The sequence below is a fragment of the Orussus abietinus genome, unplaced genomic scaffold (assembly GCF_000612105.2).
Source record: "Orussus abietinus isolate OABI.00-Male unplaced genomic scaffold, Oabi_2.0 scaffold7, whole genome shotgun sequence".
Taxonomy (NCBI): domain Eukaryota; kingdom Metazoa; phylum Arthropoda; class Insecta; order Hymenoptera; family Orussidae; genus Orussus; species Orussus abietinus.
This window is the reverse complement of record NW_019394453.1, coordinates 725,417-745,366: the sequence shown is the minus strand read 5'-3', so window position 1 is coordinate 745,366 and position 19,950 is coordinate 725,417. Positions and strand designations below refer to the sequence as shown.

The following is a 19,950-nucleotide window of genomic DNA, read 5'->3' as shown; positions in this document are numbered from 1 at the left end:
GTAAAGTTCGAAAAGGGGAACTCTCGCCGAAGCGTCCGGTCAAAAGGCTCGAAAAGGAAAATTCCTGACTAAGCAGCCAGTCGACGAACTCGTAAAGGAAAATTCTCAGCAAAACTCCAGATCGAAAGGTTAGAGTATGAAAATTCCCGACGACATACCCGGTCAGATCCGAAAAGGAAAATCCCGAGGAAAGCACTAGTCGGGCAGTTGGAAAACTACCGAGCGAGACGTTTCAATTTTCTCGTTTTAACCCAATCCTTTTCAAAAGCGGAAAGCCTCCAAACTCGGACGAACTTTTTCCACTCCAGGCCGATTCACCAGAATTTAGGATGCGGCCGATGGTCCTTGCATAATTGCATAAGCAGCCGATGCTTCCGGGCATGCGAAAGGAGCAAATTAACTCGCTCGACTCGGACCCGGCGGAAAACTCAAAGCCGAAGGATTACCCGAGGAGAGATTACCTCGACAGAGTAAACTTCCCGCAACAACTCCAAGGGAGCGAGAGAGAGAGATATCCTCTTTGCGAATTCTCGAAGTTTCCGGAAACGCCGGGATCCCGACTTTTAGCGGGAAACTGCGCCAGGGCTGGGCGGAATTTCCTTCCGAGCGTGAAAACGATTTCCACGAGGTCGGCTCGGATTTAAAGCCACTACGTGACCCAAGTTTCCGCGATGCTTCCCGTGACTGCTTTGTCACTTAGAGGTCTCCCCATGGCGGAACTTCAATGAGAGTAAACCGCCCACGATTGCCACGTTCGATTACCATTTTTATTACGCTTTTCTGTACGTAAACGCATTTGTCCAAAAAAATCTACGGTGCTCAAAAATCAAGGTTGCATATCTGATAATATTATTAATCTTATATCTGATAATTGCAATTATTTAGCATAACGAAAGGAGACCATGACCGCATCTCACAAGTACTTGCCAAACCAAAATTAAATCACTACTTCTTTACGCGTTATCATAAACGTATTTCAAATTAATGTTTAAATGTTGCGACTTTATGGCATCAGGTGCATGTATGTTACAAGTTAAGTGAAAAAAGTCGATAAGCGATTCGTGATTCCTGAAACCGCACTCTCAATAGTTTACCATAGCCCAACATTAGCACTTTTACCTTGTAGCGGGTAAAGAAAGCCGCAGACTTTACCATTCCATTTATAAAATGTATAATGAAGATAGCAATTTTTTAATTAAAATAATTCAAATCTCAATTTTAAAGAGCTTCCTAGCGACTAATACCCGTTAGAGAATGCTCTTTATTCACGATGTCCTCTTAAAAATAGGGTTTATGAATGAAAATATCTTGCAATATTGTTTTGAATTTCAATTTCCGCTCCCCGTAGATCCTAGATGTTCGGAAAATTTTGGTTTGATACCAGCGAGCGAGGATCCCCGGAAAACGGATGTTGCGGCAAGACGAAGCGAACTAAGGATTCCCGCGAAGCGTGAAAACGATTTCCACGGCGCGTCGACTCGGCTCGGAGGACCCGGGGTGATCCCGAGCCCAGGACACGAAGATACTCCCTCTCTCTCCAGGAGTTTAATCCCGATTTCCCGAGGTTCCCGCTCGGTCGACCCCCAGGTCCCGCGGGAGAGGCCCGTACCGCGAAATGCTCGTCAATTTGTCGCCGATGGTCCCCGGAGGCCCGATCGAAAAATCGCCCATCGAGGCTTTCCTGCAGGAATTCGCTCTCTCGGGGGAGGGATATATCGCCTCCCGGATCCCGGATTCTAAACTATCGATCGGGAGAGAATTTTGAACCTCCCCTTTCCTTCTTCCCAGGAAATTTAGATGAAAATGTTTAACCGCCTTCCGAGTACTCCCAGGAATTTTCTTAAACAAGTAACGAGGAACCGGATGAATTTTAAAGACTGACGGAAATTTCAGGAAAAAACTTTCATGACAACCCGAGGAAAAAGTGGAAAAAATGGGAGCAGGGCCTAGACAGTTAAAAATGTTCCAAAATATCGTACAACTTGAGTTTGGGAAATTATCATAAAATGACCGATATGATATGACGATTTAAACTGCATTGTTTTTAAATTCATAAAAAGAAAATGTCGAATTCCATGACACGCTATCGCATTTATACCACTTTGCAAAATTAAAAGAGCCGTCCATTGAATGCATCCACGAGTGTACTATACATTTAGTCCACCGTGTCGGAATAGAACCATCCAATATAAATTCGCAAATTTATCAGAACTTGTTTATACGGTATACCTAGTCCCACGGAGATTTCTACGCATTCGCACGATGATACCCCCCGGATTCCGGGAATGAAAACGACCATCCAGTCGTGGTGACCCGAATGGAGGGCGAATTCGCATCTCCTGGAGTGCCGGGATGGGCCCAGAATGAAAAGCACCGAGGCAAAGCCGAAGAGCTCGGTCCAGTAATTCCCTGGAAGCTTCCTTAAGGCGAAGAAACGCCTGAAGCTCCACCTGCCTAGGTGGGTGTTCTCGGTGGACCCATCTTTGGACTCCTGGTCCAGGTCCCGGGAGATATAGGTCTCCTTGTTTTCATTGATCGCGCCAGGATTAATCGCAGAGCGTGGAGCGGCTTCAAAGAGCTTTGACTCGGGTCCTTTTACAGGTCCTTTCAGAAGCAGCCCTTCGTGACTCTTCGAGGCGTCCCGATTCTTCATCACCGACTAGTCTCCGGGGGGTCGAGGATCTAAGATCTCCAGAAAATCGAAATTATGCAGAACGTGCAGAGATGGAACCCATAAGCTCTCTTGATCCTTCGCCCTTCCTCTTTCATGTAACTTTTTTAACCATTTACCATTTATCGAAATTTTTTCAATTACTCATAGTAAATAATAATTTGCCTAGTCGCGGGGTACTTTAACATTTTCTTCCCAATCGTTGAACATTGTTGACAAGAAATGTCGCGACTGTGAAATCAAAATTCAGTTAATTGTTGGAGAACTCTTGTTAAAGAATGCCACTTAGCCGAAAATTAAAAATTTCATTTAAAGCGGTGGAAGTTTTTGTTAAACAATGTCGCGACTGCAAACATTATTATTTAGTATACACGAAGAAATGAGCCAGAATGCTTCGGTAAAATTCGAGGAGAGGAATTTCGCGGTAACTTTCGCCAGGGGTCGTTGACTGTTTCCTGGGGGTTACCTCACTGCTATCCTTCAACTAGGGAGAAAGTCCTGACACCCTGACATCCTGACGAAGTCCCAGCTCGGAGATTAAGGTCGACGGTTCAAGGTTCAAGGTTGACACCAAATAGAGGAGCTCCAAAGCTCGAGGAAGCCTCGACCCTCGCACTTCTGGTGACAAGTATTGGCTCTATTCGTCTCTCTCGATGGTACATGCATCTCCCCCGACTTTGATGTCAACGCGCAATCGTCCTTTGGTCCTTTGACAATGAAAAGTCAGGGTCTCCCCTGCGAAGGAGACTTTCGGGTCGCTCGATAAATTCGGCGATTCATCACCCCCCGAAACCTGGGGGAGCTTTCATCAAAACCAGGACTACTCTACCGCGATATAAAAATCCCAACTCCGAAGTTAACGGATAATAATAATGATTAATTAGTTCAGTTAATTTAAACTTGGGGTTTACGATCTCTCGTCTCCTGGGGTGGCGTCCACGAGACGAGGATATTCATTTGCACCTGTTCGCCCATAATAAAATCTGCACTTTCGCGGAAAGCATTCCCTAAGTGACTGCGCGATGGGAGCTTTTAAATCACCCTCGGGCTTTAGTTACGGAGAATTTTTTTATTTACGGGAGATTTACGCGCTCGTCACCGGAAAATCTGCTTGCGTTTATGTACCCGCAACACGCGATGCCACGCGTGATATGAAATGATATCTCTCGTGATGTCAAAATCAGACGGCTGGTATTTCATTGTAAGCGTTGTCATTTTTATGGAATTTTCAGAGCGCTCAAGGATGAATGTTTTCACGGTAACTTGGCGTGTGTAAATATACAGTACTTGAGAAAAGTGTCAAGCCTTTTGCTCAAGGACCAAAAAGCCGCCGGTAAAGCCGTCGACTTTCCCGTCAACCGACTATCGCCGTAAACACTCGACGAACTTCTTCGGGAGAAACAATGTGCACTTGAAGCCCGCCCTAAAAAATGCATCGAAATTTTCCGACCGACGGGACGACCCGATGCCTTGACTTGGCCACTCGACACAATTATTGCGACAAGTGGCATCTCCGGGGAAAACTGGGCCGTACCTTCAAGCTTTTATTTGAGCCAGCCAACGTTGCACCAATTCTGGCCCGCGCGACTTTAAAATACGCCGTGGCGAGAATATTAAAAATTGTGAGCGTCCAAAAAATGTGTCAATGTCAGAAGAACATTCCTACTCGACTCAACTTCCCTGGCGAAGAATATACATTTTCACTGATGAAGAGGAAAGAAGAATGTTCACTCACCTCAGTTCGGAGCAACTCGGAGAACAGGGGAAACTTCTCGCCCCACGAGGTGTCCTCTCTATCTTGACACCTCTCGTAAAAGTAGAGACGTCCTGCACTTCCTGGAGCTTTCACAGAAAAAGCTCAGATCGACGATCTATTTTCCAACTTCCAGGTGAATTTCACAGTCGAGTGCTAAGCCGCTCGATGAATTTCATTCTTAGTTTGGAAGAGCGCGATCGCGACCTGGAACAAAAAACGGAAAATCGGGTTAACTTTGAGTGAACCTGGCGGAAATTGTAAGATAATATTTTTTTTACATCGGTATGAAATCCAAGTAGGGTAGTTCCTTCCTGGAAATGCAGGAGAGGCCGAGGGCGGCCATGGGTAAACAGGGGATATTTAATTAAGAGGAGTGACACAAGGATGAAATTTGAAACTCCATCAGGGAGAGACCGTTTGATGAGTTTTTCCCCGAGGAGAATGAACTCATTAACCCTTTTCCATAGAAGATACTCTAAAGTATGTAGAATGAAACAACGACATTTCAATAGTAAATGCAGTGTTCAAGTTTGAGGCCATACATTTGTAGGAAATCTCAGAAATTCGGGAAATTTGTTAATAATAAGAAGAGACTTTGTTCATATTTCTCTTATGCAATAGTGGCAGAGGAACTTGAGTCGAATCTTAGACGTTGCCTTTATTTATTTATTTACTTTTTTTTCTTTCAGGGCACATTTCACATACTATAAGAGATACTTTTCCCTGACAGCGAGGTTCGCTCTCAGCCAGGAAAAGCGCGATCGCAGGCTGGAAAGCAGGCCGGAAAATCGAGTTAACTTGGAGTCGAAGAGGGCCGATATTCTCGAGCACGGAGAGGGGTTGTTTGTTCCCGCGACAAAAGCTCGGGGGGCTCGGAAACCACGTGTAAACGGGGAGGGAAAATGAATTATGAAATTATAACCAGCAAGAGACAGCCAGAGAGAGGAGTAATCAGCGCCAAGGCCTGGCATAATAGACAACCGCTAAGACAAATCCCTGTGAGGCCCTCGAAAGGACGATCTCGGCATTAAACGCGCAAGTTCGATATTGCAGGGTTTGCTTTGATCGAGAGACTTAATCAGGAACCCCTCACGGAAAATTCCCAGGGATCGACCCAGTTTCCGGGAACGTTTCCGAGAGATCGCTCTGCGTCTCGCCGAGCCTTTGGGAAATTATCCGTCTCCTGTAATTTTCCTCAAATAATATTCCACGAGGTCTGGAAAAACAAATTGTGCCGGAATTCTAAGACGACGACACCGGGTTATTCCACAAGTTCGCGGACGAATTTCATTTTCAGTGCATTTTCTTTCGGTGATAATTGTACATCACGTTGAAGTGCCGAACTTTGATATCATGTATTAAGTGCCGTTCGCGCATGTTTCTTAAGGTATTGGCGCAAAACTCTATCGAGTTTCCCGATGCTTAAATAAACTGTCGGAAAGATGGCAGGAAGTAATCAGCAGTGTACATTATTCATTAATACGTGGTTCGTTTAGTTACAAGGAATAAATTGCTGAACCTTTAGAAAATTTGCGAACTCATGGAACAAAAAACTCAAGTCGGTAAAAAGGAGAATTACATGAAGAAAAATTGACGAACGAGGAAAAATCGGGGGTAACCCGAGGTCATTTTCAGACACGGGTGAAGAAATCCGCGTTTCGTCGCCGCGGAAAATACCGTGAAAATTCCCAGCAACCCATTTCGGGAAGTATGCTTTCCGGCAAACCGTAGTGAATATGACGTCGTCTAGAAATTCTAGAAAAACGGGAGAAATCTCGGAAGGGGAGATTCGACTCGCAGGGGGCGAAACGGCGAACTCCGACTCGCGTCAAATGGGGGGCTTTCACCCCCGCGAGATTTCCAGGGCGGAAGCCGCCTTTTTCCGGGCTTCTCCAGGGATTTCTCAGCATCCCGTATTCCTCCCGCAGGAGAGGAGTCTGGATGCAGATTTAATATTTCCTCTCCTTTTTCCCCGGCCCGTGAAGATCCCTCGGAGCATCCCCGACCTCGTTCTCCTCAGGGCGCGATTCGATTGTGCCCGAAAAAGGGTGGCTCGAGGAAGGGTGGCCAAAAATAAAGGAAACTCCAACTTCGCCCGAATCTTTAATGGAAGGTCTGCGGTCGTTTCCAGGACACTCTCCTGGGAGGTTCGAAAGGGACGAGGAAGTACATTTAGTTACCCCTCACCCTGAAGAAATCCCCCAGCTTGGGAGGGATTCTTTCGTATTCACCTTCGCCATTTCCCAAAGCGCGATTCGATTATGTCAGGAAATGGGAACGGGGTAAGGGGGGAAGGATGAGCAAATAATTTCCATATCGTCCTACTCGAAGCGATTCGATTATCACCTGATAAGGCTCATCCTAGATAAGCAACGAATCTTTTGCCTATCCCGGACAAATTCTTTGAGGGTGGAAAAGTGAGTTTCAGCTGCCCTCGCGAGGTTCGATTCCAATAATTTGCTCAGCGCTTCGAGGTGAATTTAAGAAAAAAGAAAGAGAAGCGGAAAGACGAACACTTCCGGTCTGACTTTGCCGAAAAGTTTCCGGCGACTCCGAGCTCGAGACTTACTCCTGTGATGTCAGTTCCCTAACTAGTAATGAGTCCAAAGCAGGTTACCCCCGTGGGAAATTTCTCCCCAGGAAATTCTCCCCCGCAAATCCGTCATAAATTCAATATTTCTTCTCCCAACACTGGAAAATCCCTCAGAGGATTTGCAGCATCCCTCGGCAGGATCCTCCGAAGCGGTCTGCTCAGTGCTGGGTGCCATTTCCTCAGGACTTAGGTCCGATCGCGATAAAAAAAAGAAAAGAAAAAAATTTGAAACGCATTCAAGGACTAGAAAAAAGTTAAGAAGTCTCAACTTTTGGGATAAAACATAGAAATAAATCAGGATTCACCCTCAAGCTAGACAACCTTGTTCAGAATTTGAAAAGGGGCTTTAGCCCACAAAGCCCAGACTTTTCTTGAGGAAGTCTCCACTTCCTCCGCGAAATATTGCCAAATCAGAACAAATATCGTCCAGTGATAAAATAATAAACTAAAGGCTGCTTAAATTAATATAACATCAAAAATAATAATAATATATGAATGCAATATAAATTCGATTCTAGCTATACATTTTTCTTTTATAACAACAATCATATAATCAATTTGAAGTAAATGATCAGACATTGGCAGAATCTTTAGCGATTTAAAAATTTGCGATTTGCCACCGTTAAACGAAAGTTGTTGTATGCATTTTCGCGTCCACCCTTTCCCTGAATTTTACGCACCCCGTCCAGGGGTGCACGTCCCAAGGTGTGAATGCAAACCTAGCCTCATTACCGGGAATACAAACTTGCCTTTGGAAAGTCACATGTAAGTACGGTAATTTTTTCCTCTTTTTGCTCCAACACCGCGAGCTCTTCAGGCTGTTCGGAGCCGCCCTTGGCAAGGTGCTCGAGACTCCCTCGAAGCGAGTTTCAAGAACGAGGGCTATTTCCCCAGGGCGCGGTTCTCGATGGCGGTCGCAGGAAAGAGCCGGGACGAGGGGCGACGAATTTTCCCGGGGGAGGGAAAAAGAGGGAAAAGGGGGGAAGGAAAAGCGCCAGAGACCCGAGCCGAAAGAGTCGCTTTCAAGCTGACAACCCTGCGGCAATTAGGCCGGCGGCGTGCGCGATAATTGCCGAGGAAATTCACCGGGAGGACTCGAATCCCACCCAGAGGTTTTTCCGACCGGAAACCGGGGAGAAAGGGAAAGGAAGGAGGAGGGAATTTCCCGAGCAGCCGGCGGCGCCCGCTCGGAAAAGCCTCTGCAGTGGTCGCAGTTACGGCTGCAGTTTCAGTTACAGTTACGATTACGAAGAGGGTACTTAGCGGGACAGCCGAGGAAATGAATTTCCAGAAATTGTCTCTCAACTTCCCCTGGACGCGCCCGAATTGTCATAGGGAAACCCCGGAAATATGCCCGAAAAAAAGAGAGACCTCTCGCGCACGAGCGGCGCAGTTTGTGTAATGATTTTGAGGGTTTTCGGATGGGTACCGATATTTTACGAAAAAAAAAAAAAGGGAGAGGAAGAAAAATGCTTCTGATGTTTACGAGCGACGATGAACCGAAAGCTACGTATTTTGCGTTTCCGAAATTTTCCCGCTCCCCCCTAGGAAAAATGGGAAAATTATGACTTATCTCACCCAGATTTCATCAAACAAATAAGAGGGAGTTGGGGCAGGACAGAAAATTCATTTCGTCTTTGACTCGTACTTTCGCAAGCCAACGACTCGTACCTCAAGAATACGTCGGGCGTTAAAAAACCTACTTTGCCTCCTTGGTACACAATGTACTATTATGATCCGTGATACCTGTGACATCCGAAAATGCCGATCGATAAGCAGTAAAGCTCGATCGACCCGGCCAATACAGATTTTCCGATATCATTCTGCGATTTATCACTTTCTTCCGTCATTCCGACCGGGGAAGAACAATTCAAAGTTCGAAATAAGCTTTACTACTTCCTCCCGTAATTTCCACTCGGCCCTTTGCAGCGAGACGGGACGTGGAAAGTCGAATAAATTAAGGGGCACCGTACCCCTTGGGCTTTTTGCTTTCGGCAGCGCCGGAGATAAACGTTGCACTCGAACTTCCGGCGGCACAAAGGAAACTCCGACAAATTAAATGTTCCCCCGGTCAAAGGTAACTCCGAGACCCGCCAGGTCGAGCAGGACCTTTTCAGCCGGAGACGCGACTTGACGGCATTTCGAGCCGGTCCACCAATGGATCTTGCGGAAATGCATCAAAATTGCATTCAATCGGCCTAAAAATCATACATGAGCGTCACGGATTCATACACTCACGGAAATGCTAACCTTATTAATCAAATGTGCTTTAAAAAGCTATAAATTAATGTTAGAAACTTCTGCTACGGTCGCAAACAAAATTTTCTAAAATTACGAGCGTACCGAAATGTTTCCTCTCGAAGAATATTGAGACCGGGAGAATATGAACCGGAAGTTCCATCGCCAGGAAAGCGAAGAGAGCCTCTCTTTTTACAGGGTAGCACCTGTGCGGCAAAGTTCCTCGCCTCTCGCGAAACGTTAATCGATCCGAACTGTTGCGTTCCTTAAACGCGAATGAGAATTTTCTGAAATAACGAGCGTACCGAAATGTTTCCTCTCGAGAAATATTCGGAAAGAAGAAACATGAACCGGAAGTTCCATCGCCGGGAAGGCGAAGAAAGCCTCCCTTTTCGCAGGGTAGCACCTGCGCGGCAAAGTTCCTCGGCTCTCGCGAAACGTTAATCGACGTTAACGCGCGAACCGGAAGTTCGTAAGGAAGACGCGAAGACACTATTAGCAGGTCCCCGTAAAAATGTCCGTAGACGGGGATGCGAGTAACTCGGCGCTAACGTGACTGGCAAGGCAAAACGACACCTCAATATCGCGCTACTCGACGGCCAGAGAAGAAAACCAGTCCTAGGCACCGGGACGAACGAAATGGTAATGGCTTCGCCGAGAGGCCGAGTTCTTGCCGGTTTCCCGCGCCATCGGGATACCCGACAATTACATCGGGTACATGACGTACTGCGCCAAATATAGTGCTCGAGGAACGGCCCCTGGATGCACCTCCGAGATGCACTTCCAGGCGCGTCCAGGAGGGTACCCGCTCGGGGAAAAAGCGGTGCAATCTTGTAATCGTTCTGGAAGCTCGCGTATTAAAGCTGAGCACTTTATGGACCGGGAGGCTGCGCGAGAGGAGAGAGAAAACCCTCGACGAGAGAGTCTCGGAAAGCGTTAAACCAGCCGATCTCTAGAGCCGCCTATAAGACGCCCTGAATTTTTTATTATTACGTGGAAACAATGAAAAACATGGAAACACGCGTATTGTTGTAACAAGCTCCTAAGAGAACAACAGAAACTCTGAGGATACGCGATAAATTAACTTACTGAATTCTTATTAGTTTCCTCAGAGAAGCCATTCTATCGTGGATATTCAATCTGTTGCATTAATTCCGTGGGAATTATATTTCGCGACACTTGTCTACGTCACAATTTCGGGTAATATATTTAATTCCCGTGTTACCGTTGATAGTAAAAAGCATTCGATTTGTTGCATTAAATCTTATGTTATATTTTCATATAGACAAATGTCGCATGATGTAGTTTCCGCGGATTTAAGGTGATTTGAAAGTGGCGTCCGAGGGGTCAATCGTTCGTGAAACTTTTCTTCGAACTGAGTGCACTGAATCGTTTCAAATCTTTCCATGTAAATATGGAGACTATAAGGAAGGTCCTGACCCCCGTGAAATTTCATTAAAAAAAAATCTTTAAAAAATCTACAAACGCATTTTTAAACAATTGCAATCTCATGAGTGTCAGGACCTTCCTTAGAGTCTCCATATTCACATATTAATGTTTGAAGCGACTCGATACACTCAGTTCAGAGGGAAGTTTCACGAACGAGAGACCTCTTTCCCGTCACTTTGACATCACCTTAATGCGACAATTTAAACACTTTGATGTCAATGGTAATACGAAAAGCAAATAAAGTATCAAATAGGTGTAACATTTTGACGTAGACAAGCGAAACGGAATTTTTTATAATGTTTAAAAAGGGAGTTCACCTTGTTTCGTGACGTAATGTAGACTGACGAGTATTCAAGGCAGAACACGCGGACCGTCGAGGGTACGGAGAGTCAGTTGCAAAGCAAAGTTTACTCCTCCCGGGTCAACAACGGACAGCTGCGGGGACAACAATTACGAAATTAATACCCCAAAGTTGACCCCGCGTTTTAGGCCGAGATAGGCGGTCAATTACCCTGCCGAGTTTCGAACTAGCGCATGATTCCTCTCGCCAGGACGTCACGTCGAGACATCTGACAAGTAACAAGCACTCCCATCGCAAGATACAATTACTATCGATGGATTCCCCATTCATCCCCCGAGACTGTCTCTATACTATCTAGACAGCTGTTACCCGTCAAAATGGCGTGATAATTTAACACATTGACGCCTGTAGAAATTTTAAACTATTGTTTTTGTCCTTCGATGTGTACCACCGATGGTACATACATGCCGGCGTGATTGCGTCAAAGCGATACGCATCTTGGATTATGGCCACGTAAATTAATATTATAATAGTCTAAGTATATAATAGTCTATAGTATTCACGCATGCGTAGAAAATAGTGGGTCCTTTTAAATAAGTATCATTACGATTGCTCGAAAACTTCAGGGCATGGCAGTTCCCTCTGCACATGCGCATTTCAAGTGGTTATGGTGTGCCTTAAATTCGTCGTACACCTCTCCGTACAAGGAAAAAAAGGCTTTAGCACTTTTAGTAAAGGACAGCATTGCGGATAAAGTTTTGCTCTTACTGCAGGAATAATCGCACCAACAACAAAAATGTTTGCAATTATCGTATCGCTAGGTCACGCCGGGCATTAAAAGACCCACTTTACCTCCTTAGTACGCAATGTACGATTGTGCATATTCGGCAAAATATACATCCGATAATAAATTCTGAGATATACTTTATTTATATGAGATGGCTGAAAAATATCTATTTCCGTACATAAATGTTTTCTATAAACAATATGTTTTGACATATATTTTCAACATATATATATTATCATATGAGCAGCACCCTGGGCCAGCCTTAACTGTCCATGGACGGATTACTCTCCACCAAAAATCCACGAGCTGCATCAATCTCGAACAAACGTGGGTACTCTGCCACCCTTCATTACTCCCTGAAACTCCCACGGCTAATTTCAATTAATTAATTAAAAAACTTCGCGAGAACGATTCCAAATTAAAATCCATTCGATCCGCGTCCGGCCACAGCCGGGAGGGAAAATGCAGAAAAAGTTGGAGTTTGGAAAATTTTCTAAGAAAGACACCGAACTCGGCGGTACTTTTAATCGTTCCTGCGGGGGTTTCTGCGGAGGCGCGATCGATCGCGTTAATTAAAGACATGCACCTGGCGGCCGATCTGCTTTCAAGCTCTCTTGACTTGTTTAGCGGCGGCATTAGAACGAAACTCGAGCTTTACGATCCCGTAAACCCGAGCTTGCGAGCTGCTCCGCGGTATTCATGAGGCATCTTTACACCCGGCAGCCTCCGCTTTCCCGGGGAGGAAAAAAACTCGTCCTGGGAGACCTGGAAGGTAACACGCAAGGATATCCGACTTGCAGGAGCTTATCACTCCGCAGGACTCGCAGGCTTTGACGACCCCTTTGAAACCGAGAGATGCATCTCGCCTGCATAAAACGCGGATGCGTTTCGTCGGGATTTCGAGAGGTGTTAAAAAGGTCCTTTAGGGATATTTTTTAAGTTCTAGGGAATCACAATCGCCCCTCATGATATGTGTCCTTAAAGAGGGGAGCAGAGGGGATCAACAAGGATCCGTCGAAGAGGAGAGTGTCAGCGGGTCCCCCAGGATGGAATCCTTGTCAACGTCTTCTACGGATCGAAAAAGGGTCACTGACTCGATCCTGCAGCCTATTTCGATTAGGATTACTCAGGACAGATATCGAGTGGAGTGGGAATTGAAGATCCTTTTCCTTATCCTTTACAGGACGTGTCAATAATTCGCTATCCCGCACACCGTGGATGTTCTTAATGGAATCTCTATCCTTGCACCTGTGCGTGTAGGAAGGACACCAATTGACAGGATTTCCTTGCTTGTTACAAAAGTTATATAAAATTATTGCGTGATATATTAGGGATGAAGAATGTTTTATTTGAATCCTTGAAAATTATTTATTTTACTGATGTAAGTATTTTACTGACTTCTACTCGTCCTTTAAAAAGATGCCTAGAGTCCTTATACTTTATTAAGAGAGTGCAAAAGTTTTTTATACCGTCCTTAAAAAAATATAAATGATTCTGCAGAGTCTCTTAGAATCGGCGTCGATATCTCCTATCAGCATCCCATCGAATACGGGGCATCAATTCCTCCCCGAAACTGCTTCTCCCAGGATCGCCCAGGAGGAACATGTCAAAATGAAAAAGAAGGGTGTCCCCTCGTTATCCTTTACCCTCCAATGATTCGATTTCGTCCTCCGTTGAATCTTAAAGGACCCCCAAAAGGTCGTCGCCTATGTGAGTCAGTGATAACTTCAAAGCTTTACTTTAAAACAAATACCTACACTACAATGTTTTCTAACGGCCTCCTTGTGATATTAGTAACACGATATGAATATTAACAAGAATCCTTGCCCAAGATCCTCGAACAAGTTCAATTGGAACTCAATGATAACGGAATACTTCCATTTAACGATTTATCATCTCCCAAAGACTATACCAGATTTACTAAATTCATCTAAAAAGGACTTTCCGCGGACATCCGATCGGGCTAATGGATGATAATTGGACGAACTTTATTAAAAATAATTAAGTAATTAAATGGACCGGGAATTCTCGAGATTTTTCTGGACTTTCAGTAACTTTGATCGAAGTCATTGCTAGCCAATGAGAGAAGGTCCTGAATGAAATCTTTTTAGAACATGAAATGATCCGAAAGGAGGAATGAATTATCTACGCAGAAAACACGTGGGGTGCTGAAAACAGGACATGACCCTCGCTAACTCCTAGAAATCCAATTTCACTCGCCCTTTTACGCAGAGACGCACTCTTTTGACATTTAGACCGTTGCCGGATAAAAGGATCCATCGAGAACAGATGATTGAAGAAAGCGCTTTGGCGATCCTGCAAGATCCTTCGTAATCTACTTATCAAGTCCCCCTACCTATCGGCCATTTCCACGATGTGCGACGCTGTACGCATTTTCTACTTCATAAAAAGTCCTTTTTTAAATTCCTCGTCACCCGGCACGCCCTTTGCATTATTCTCACATCTTCTATATCTATATTGAACGGAAAAGTTTGTGGGTTCATTAGTCACGCTTCGCATTTTACAACTTTTTTTGTTTCTAGAAGCGTCACATTCTGCACTTCTAAACTAAATTCACGCATAAATTATTTGCGCGCAACTGTTCGCATTTTTTATTTTCTAATAATTATTTCATTAACTTCCACATGACCCATTGTCGCCATTTTCGATTTTCCATAAACCGCCATATGTGTTCGATTGTGCCTCGTTTGTGCTCGTTGTGTATAAAATCTTTCCTATATTTGAAAAAAGATGTGCGGAAAAAACGTTTCCTTTGAGCGACGCCGCCATTTTGTTTATCTTCAATTTTCCTCCGATTGTACGTAATTGCGCGTGACTGCATTACTCGCGCATTGTATATTATTTAACGTAAGTAAATATCAACTTTCTCAAAATGTATGAAAATACTTTTGGACACGTTTAAGAAGTACCTCTTATCATTCCATTGCCCAATTCAACAGTGACTAGAATTTCGCTTCAGGGATTTTTATGCCAGGTGGGAGAAATTTTGGGGAAATTCTGATATGACATTTTTGAGTAAGTTGACAACGCTTTACCCGAAAAAGCGGAAAGAGGCAACGGCCAGCTTCGTTTAGGGCTCGACTTCCCAGAGAGACTACTTACGAGGATCCACAAAGCAGAGCAGCTCCTGAAGCGAGAGGAAATTGAATCTCCCTTGCTGGTGAGTTCAATTACGTGCGAGCGAAGTCTGCCAAGTTCTCGCGCGAGTGCGATGACAATGGCAGAGGCGTGATGACAATGGCAGAGGCGTGATGACATGCGAGGACAAAGGACCACCCCGGAGATCGATCGCCGATCGATCAGTCCTCGCGGGGACTTAATAGCCTCTGATTGCCGCGCTGATCGCGGTCCTGACAGGCGACAGTACTGTCATTGACAGCGATAACGACGGGTGCGAGAAACGGGGTAGCAATTGCCAGGTGTCAACGAGAAGAGGAGATAATCCAGCTCGATCCTCGATTTGCAGAATTTACCGACGAGGAATCTTATCGACACGTCCAGCTTAATCTCGAAAACGAGAACGTAATACCTCAATTAAGTTATATTAAAAAGGAAGAATGAAAATCGCTTATTAAACTTGATAAAGCTCACACGGAATCATCGGACTGAAATATCATCCTTTTGCGCCCTAAACCGTCTTTCGGTGCATTTCCGTAAAATGTAAAGTGTAAAATGTAAATTCCATCTCAGCATGAGATACGACCGTTCGATAAATCCATCGAAGACTTACTTCCTCGGGGAATGAATTAGAAATAAATTAGAAAAAAGGGAAAAAAAAAGAACAACTACGCGGGTGGAGGTAAAATAAATTGACAAATTTCCGAGGAACGCGACGCGAGTTCGCTTCGAAAGGGAAGTCAAGGGAAGGAAGAAAATGGGAAATAATAATACGTCGAAGGTCGAGGGACTTTAATTCGCGCCAATGGCTATTTCGCGTTATCGCTCCGTTCGCTCGGGATTGCGTCCCGATTAACAATCGGCCGTGTAAAACAACGACACAACAACAGAGCCGACAACTCATCGGTCGCGATTCGGCATTGACCTCGAATCGCTTTATCCCGGTCTCGGATTGCGCCTCCACGAAAATCGTGACGTCGTTCCGAGTCACCCGAATGCCCGAGTTATCAATTATCAACGAGCCCGACCCCCCGTCCTCCCCAATGCATCTCTACGAGCGAAATTCTGAAAACATTCCCTCGACAAACGCAGCACAAAAATCGGAAAAAAACAGTCACCAATGCGCCGAGAGAAAAAAAACACTCCTCGTCGATTGGCCTGTTATCACTTCCTTGGTTTAGACTCGGTCGAACCATTATCACGAGCGCTCCGACACGTCGACGATGACAAACCTCGACAAATGTTATGATGGAACGTCAAACAAAAAAGAAAGAGTGCAAAAACACGGAGAAGCCATTCCGCGGAAAATTCCTTATCGGTCGATCCCTTCAGAAAAATCGGAAGTCGAGATCGAGCGACTTGAGTGAGATGCGTATCTTTTGATTGCAGTCGATGGGAAAATCTGGGTGGAAAAATCAACGAGAGGTTCCAATTGCTTTGGCGCTTCCATTGGTTGTTAACATTATCGAGATTTTATGCGCACGTGTCGTCGCATCGCAGTGCTCTGTGAAGGGTCTTGACAAAAGTAAGGTTTGAAAGTCGATTTTCCTTCCCGATGGCTTATCGAAATTCACGCAATGTCCAAAATTGGGTTCTAATTCAATTACTATGTACAATAAAGTAGAATAAAATCCGGAATAAAATCACAAAGCGTTTTTCAGCTGCCATTTTTATGAAGATTAGTTTCCTTTTATTTTGGTGATTATGCCAATAAAATTTGTTTCACTCATCTCACATGAATAGAACTTTTGAAGTCACAGAACGTTTGACTAGGCGTCACAGAAACTGCCGTAAAATTTTTATATTCCATCTCTTTTTAGCAAACCTTCGGCAAAATCTTGCTCAATGGACTTTTGAAGAAGTCGCAAAAATGCCAGGTCCTTCGAATTTATTTCTGTGATACTAAAACTCCCATAAAATACCTCTGTTTGGGTCTCTATGATTACCCCCTTAAACGACGTCACGGGTAATCGTCCGCGAGTATACGGTCGCATTAACGCTGATCGAGTCCCGATATCAAGAGATCGGACTCGTATCTGGCTCGCGTCTCCGATTTACGATCAATTCCCAGGGAACATCTCCAGGCGGCGTAAAATCTGTTCGGCTCGCCTTCAAGTAGCAGAAGTCAAGGGGGGAAGAGCGTAATCGCATGATTACACCGCCAGAAACGGAGAAGAAGCCGCCTAGGCGGCGACGATTATTAAAGCCGATTAAGACGAGTTCGTTAGGAGGACCCCGATAGCCGATGATAAGGTCCGATAGGGCCGCATCGATCTTTACGTAGAACGTCGATAGATAGACTCTTAAAGATGTAGACCGCGGATAAGATAGATGGACCTTGGATGGAAGTGTTGACTCCGTCGAGATCGAGAATGTTTACCGAAAAACTCATCCAAAGTCTATGAGAAACAAATCTTGGCTTAAGGTAGGAACCTCAAGGTGCAGTGATAAGAATTTTTGCGAATTTCCTACAATTCCAGTATACATAATTACACTAAAATTACTTTGGTTAGTATATCGAATTAACTTGAATTCATCGCAGATTTTTTTCAAGAGGGTGGAGGGTGAACAAGCAGGGACGTATTATTGGAGTGGAACGTCCTCAAGAATGACATGATATAAAAAAGGGCCCGATCCTGATCCTAAATGTTTAAGTAACAAGGTAAACCGGGGTATTCCTCGAAAACAGGGACTCCAGGGAAAAGGGACTTTTATGCAGGACTTCGCGGCAAGCTCCACGAGCACTGGAAATGCGGCAATTTTCTTCATGTCCTCGAAGTTGGTTTTTAACTATCCTTGCAGGGAAGATCGAGAGGGGAGGGCTAGGACACAGGAAGGAGCATCTCCATTAGCGAGGGAGCCTCTCTCGGAAGTTCATCGCGACCTAACGATCGTCCCGAAGTGTCTCCGGAAGTGCGAGTGCAACAGTTGCAGCAGCGGGGAAGAACTTGCACCGGCGTGTTTCCCTACCTCATCCTGGCAACTTTCCCGAGTTATCCGAGTCGAGGGTTGGTTGGGCGAAGTCGAGGAAGGTTTGCTGGGGGCCCTGGCGTCCTCGAGCATCTTGGGCCCTTCCGGGTTGCCTGGCCTTCTTCAGGGATTAAACGTTCATAAGCAACGTTCCATAGGACGACCCGAAGGGATGGTTCCTCGGCAAACGAGATGCCGAGTGCAGCTTTGCCGTGAAATATTGTTAATCCTTAGCGGCCCAAGTTTCTGAAATCGCATGGCAAGTGTCAGGTCTTAGCCCTGACATAGAAGCATAAAGTTAACCCTTTATCTAGAAGATCTTTGTTTCCACGTGAAAAGTGCATGTCGAGGTCAGACATATCTGGATTATTTATATACACGGGGGAAAATGTTCAGTGACGAAAAGCCAGATCTCGAAAAAGGACATCCCCGTTACTGTGGCGAGGTAATCTATCTGTGAATTTTCTCACAACTTAACGATCCTTCCGAAGTAACAACTTCCTGGCGGAAGCTGCACCGATATCACTCCATCTCATCTCTAGAATTTTTTATAGCTAAGCAACTCGAGGGTTGGTCGGTTGAGGTCGACAATTTTAAGCTCTCCGGGTTTTCTTGGATCCTTTTTCAAGGATTAGACGTTCGTAAGTAAGGTATCGTGGAGCTCCCCTAAAAGCTAGTTCCTCGGCAAAGATGCGGAGCGCAGTTTCGCTCTAAAATATGAAGCTCGAAGATCTTCGTTTCCATCTACCTCCCTACAGCGAGATAATTCCTCTTTAATTTTTATTGCGACTTAACGATCATCCCGAAATGTCTCTTAAAGTGCAAGTGCATCAGTTGCAGCACCCCTGAGGATACTACACCAATGCCATCTCACCTGATCGCGATTTAGCAATCAGTCCTAAATGTCTCCGGATATACTCTGTATATTATTGCGGCATCCCTAACGAGAATATATCAGGGTAACATCATCTCACCCCTAGAGTTGTTCCGAGTTATCCAACTTAAGGGTTGGTTAATCAAGGTTGAGGGAACGGTTATACCCAATTCTGGAATTTTGAAGCAACCCAAGTTCTCCTGGGTTCCCTCGGCTCCTTCTTCAAGGATTAAACGTTCATAAGTAACGTATCGTGCAGCTGCCCTAAAAGATAGTTCCTCGGCAAACGATACGAGGAGCGCAGTTTTGCTGGGAGATATTACCGAGCTCGGCGGTCTTCCCTCCCGCTTAGAGAGTGCGCAAGTACGAACTTTACGCCTGTGCGTGAATCACTTGTTCGCACGCCGCAGCTCGTAACTTCTTGTAAACCCGGGAGAACCCGGAATTTCCGGAGAAGAAATGGAAACTTATGGCTGCAAACTTCTCTCGGCTGGAGGTTCAAGTAAATTCCGGGAATAAGGTCGACAAGGTGTACAAGAAGGTTTTTTTTCGCTCCTTCAAACCCATTCAAGTGAAGTTCCAGTAATGCGCACGTCCATCGACACTTTTTAATTCCCACATCAAAGATAAAGTAAAAAAAAAAGAAAACTCAAATTCCAGCTAAACAACTAGATTATCTATCAAAAGCCTTAAACATAGTATCCACCACGGTTAAGAAAATAGTTACAATAAACACTTGAAACATATATTGGAAATTTTATGCAAGCACGGCGTGCAAAACTTCCACCGCACTCGGGGATTTACTTAATAAGCGTGCTTATTGATTTCGCAAAACCACTTTAAAGAGTTTCGCGTCGTGGAAGTTGGAAATCTGTAGACAGATTTGAAAACGCTGGACGCTGATTTAAATCGTCACGATAGATTCGGCATTTTCGTGCCAGCTTCGTAGATTAAAAAAGGGAGAACTAATCATTTTAACCGCGCGTGGGTGTCTTCCCCCTCGGATGATAGATTTCTCGCACGATCGCATTTACGAGCTCTGCCGATAAAAGGGTGAATATCAAGCGCATATACAGTCAGTAAAATATTGCTCGGAGTCAGAAACGCACTTAAACGGTGCTTCAGAGGTTGATAGTTGACACGGGAGCCCTGCGAGCTGGCCGCGAGCTGTAA

The 19,950-nt window shown here is 44.9% G+C and overlaps 1 protein-coding gene across 4 annotated transcripts in view; it reads right to left on the bottom strand.

Moving 5' to 3' along the window:
• LOC105704027 overlaps positions 1-19,950 on the bottom strand; it is a 132,536-nt gene that overhangs the window by 87,126 nt on the left and 25,460 nt on the right. For 3 of the 4 annotated variants that reach the window (XM_012432868.2, XM_012432867.2, XM_012432871.2), the window contains exon 2: positions 4,407-4,631. The gene's annotated coding sequence lies outside the window, so the exon portion shown is untranslated. Of the gene's footprint in view, positions 1-4,406; positions 4,632-11,024; positions 11,106-19,950 lie in introns of those variants that run through there. The other variant, XM_012432869.2, reaches the window with a different exon arrangement.